General features: G+C 32.3%; 1 protein-coding gene across 1 annotated transcript in view; it reads left to right on the forward strand.

Annotated features, from left to right (window-relative positions):
• Positions 1–1,820: 1,820 nt before the first annotated feature.
• focad (focadhesin) overlaps positions 1,821–3,391 on the forward strand; it is a gene marked incomplete at its 5' end in the record, with an annotated part of 114,289 nt that continues 112,718 nt past the window's right edge. Inside the window, 1 exon segment of the mRNA XM_014021068.1 lies at positions 1,821–1,914.

Consider the following 3,391-nt stretch of genomic DNA (forward strand, 5'->3'; position numbering starts at 1 on the left):
GAGGATTAGGGCCACTGGGAAAAAAAATCTGACTTTAATCTCAGAATTCTGACTTTAAAGCCAGGTTTTAGTCAGAATTATTCTGATTAAAGTCAGAATTCTGAATTTTTTTTTCAGTGGCCCTAATCCTCTTTTTCTATAAATGGATTTTTACAAGTAGTAGCCTTATCAGAGAAGAACACAACTCAACCAAAGATAGCTTACATTGTCCTTTATAAACCTTTTTATTAAAATTATATGAAACATAAATAAAACATGCTTTGAAATTGTGGATAAAAAAATGACACGCTTGGAGAATCATTGTCGATTTAAAATGGTTACAAAAGCTCAAAGGAGCAAAATTCTAGCTATAAGCTAAGATTTACAAATGCCTAGCTAAAACTATTAAAAGACTWRCTTAAAGCTAAAGTAGCCATTTGCTAAAAGAAGCAAAATGCTGCATAAAATATATCAAAATGCTAAATAAAAGCTTTAAGTAGCAAAAGACTGTCTAAAAAGTGACAGTAAAAAAAATTAAAAATAGCTAAAAGCAGCAGCGTATTAGCTAAGAGAAAAAATTTCCAAAAAGCTAGGAAATTTCTGGCTAGAAATTTAAATCAGCAAAATGCTAACTAAAAGTGGTAGCTTAGCTAAAAGTTAGAAGTAGACTATGATGGAAATATATATATATATAGTAATGTTTAAAGCTAGGAAATTTAAATCAGCAAAATGCTAACTAAAAGTGGTAGCTTAGCTAACAGTTAGAAGTATACTATGATGGAAATATATATATATGTGTATGTATTACTAATATTTTCACCATGGTATATGGTGAAAATATTAGTATATAATATATATATTATATACTAATATTTTCACCATATACCATGGTGAAAATATTAGTAATACATACACATTTATATATTTCCATCATAGTATACTTCTAACTGTTAGCTAAGCTACCACTTTTAGTTAGCATTTTGCTGATTTAAATTTCCTAGCTTTAAACATTACTATATATATATATATTTCCATCATAGTCTACTTCTAACTTTTAGCTAAGCTACCACTTTTAGTTAGCATTTTGCTGATTTAAATTTCTAGCCAGAAATTTCCTAGCTTTTTGGATTTTTTTTGTCTTAGCTAATACTCTGCTGCTTTTAGTTGTTTTTAATTTTTTTTTACTGTCACTTTTTAGACAGTCTTTTGCTACTTAAAGCTTTTATTTAGCATTTTGATATATTTTATGCAGCATTTTGCTTCTTTTAGCAAATGGCTACTTTAGCTTTAAGYWAGTCTTTTAATAGTTTTAGCTAGGCATTTGTAAATCTTAGCTTATAGCTAGAATTTTGCTCCTTTGAGCTTTTGTGACCAGTTTAAATCGACAATGATTCTCCAAGCGTGTCATTTTTTTTATCCACAATTTCAAAGCATGTTTTATTTATGTTTCATATAATTTTAATAAAAAGGTTTATAAAGGACAATGTAAGCTATCTTTGGTTGAGTTGTGTTCTTCTCTGATAAGGCTACTACTTGTAAAAATCCATTTATAGAAAAAGAGGATTAGGGCCACTGAAAAAAAAAAAATTCAGAATTCTGACTTTAATCAGAATAATTCTGACTAAAACCTGGCTTTAAAGTCAGAATTCTGAGATTAAAGTCAGATTTTTTTTCCCAGTGGCCCTAATCCTCCTTCGTATATTTACTTTTAAGTTGGGGGGGAAAAAAAAACATTTTTCAGACCAAATTTGGATAAAATCTGAACTCTGTTCAGTAACTGCGGTCTSTATCAGTTTGGTCCTCGGCGCTTGCCGTACCTTCATGTGCGTCTGCTGCCACAGTGAGTTGAACGCTGAAGGGAAGTTCATCAGCAGCTCTATTTYAAATATAAACGTTGTGTTTTCTTGTATTTTCCTCAGCCGACCTCAGAGTSAAGTAAGTTATAATGTAACTGAACAGACATTTTTTTGCTAAACATTTASCTTCGTGTTTTAAGCCTTTTTATTATGGCTGCATACATTAGTTCGGTTGAACTGTTTGCTAACCTGACTTCASTTAACCATACTTCTGTGTTTATCATTTGAAAATAAAAATCATGGAGWCTAAAAAGTTTATAAAGGCACTGAAGTGCTTCTTGGACTTTTACTTGAATGGAAAATGAAAGAGTTGTTGTCATGACTTGGACTAGCTTGTTAGAACTCATCACAAGCAAAACTCCGGGCAAATTAAGTCTTTTTTTCCTTAACTCATGCATTATGAGGTTATAGWTATTCGAAAATGACCATTGCAAATACTTTCTTTCTAAGTTGGTAGCACTTAATAATTCGGCCTTAACATTATTTTAAAAAGTCATGTATTTAAATAAATTTAAAAGGACAAAATGAGCAGCAGGTTCTTAGCATTCAACACAAAAACTGACTTAATYCAGCAGAAACAGATTCTAACCAAACTGGAGGAGAAACGTTTGTGTGTGAGAAATTAGCAAGACATTATAGCCCATCACCAAAAGGAAAGTTTTGACAGAGTCTGTCAACACAGGATTTATCAACAACTCATTACTTTTTGATGTCAGCCTAATTTACATGGCTTCCACAGCTAATTGAACTTCACAAACACTAAAACGGTTCAAACTGATTTAAGTTTAGACTGCAGTGTGTTGGACGTTGGTTTGAGTGATGCTTGATTAAGCTGCTAGTATAGATTCATCTGGACAGTATTTTTATTTCAGCAGGAATACATCAGTAAATTCATATTTCTGAGATCTGCACCAACAGGGTTGGTCAATTCTGACTTTATCAACTGGCTAAAAGCAGTTACAGATTAACTTAGACCTGATTAATTTGTGCATGATTTTCAAAAATACCCATCCTAAGTGATCAGATTCTTCACTGCTTTTTGCACAGTTTTTGGACATGAGACAACTCTTAAAAAGTGTTTTCTTGCAGTGCTTATGTTTGTAATGGAGATCAAATCAAAATGTGCCTCACTGTTGTGGTCACTTGCCTTGATGGGCATAGTATTGATCCACATCAGGCATATGATGACAATACAGATCAATGTTTTCATTTTGATTCGATGTTATTGAATCGTTCATCATTTAATCTATATATCAATGTGGACTGGTGTTACACTCTTATAGGAAAAAGCTGTTGAACATTTCCATTTTTTTTTTTTTTTTAAAATCCACCTTCTGTCCTTTCTGGTTCCTTTCCTTGACTCCAAACCTGACCATCACTTCCTCATCTCCTCTGTTTCCCTCACCAACATGTCTATTCAGGTTTTCTCTAATCACCACTCTCTCCTACCTGGGAATGTTGTCCATGACTTCATTCAGATCACATGTGTCAAACTCAAGGCCCACGGGACTCCCTTGTGGCTCGTCAAAAAAAAAAAATCAATACTGTATATATAT

This window comes from Austrofundulus limnaeus, unplaced genomic scaffold, assembly GCF_001266775.1.
Source record: "Austrofundulus limnaeus strain Quisiro unplaced genomic scaffold, Austrofundulus_limnaeus-1.0 Scaffold277, whole genome shotgun sequence".
NCBI classification, from domain to species: Eukaryota; Metazoa; Chordata; class Actinopteri; order Cyprinodontiformes; family Rivulidae; genus Austrofundulus; species Austrofundulus limnaeus.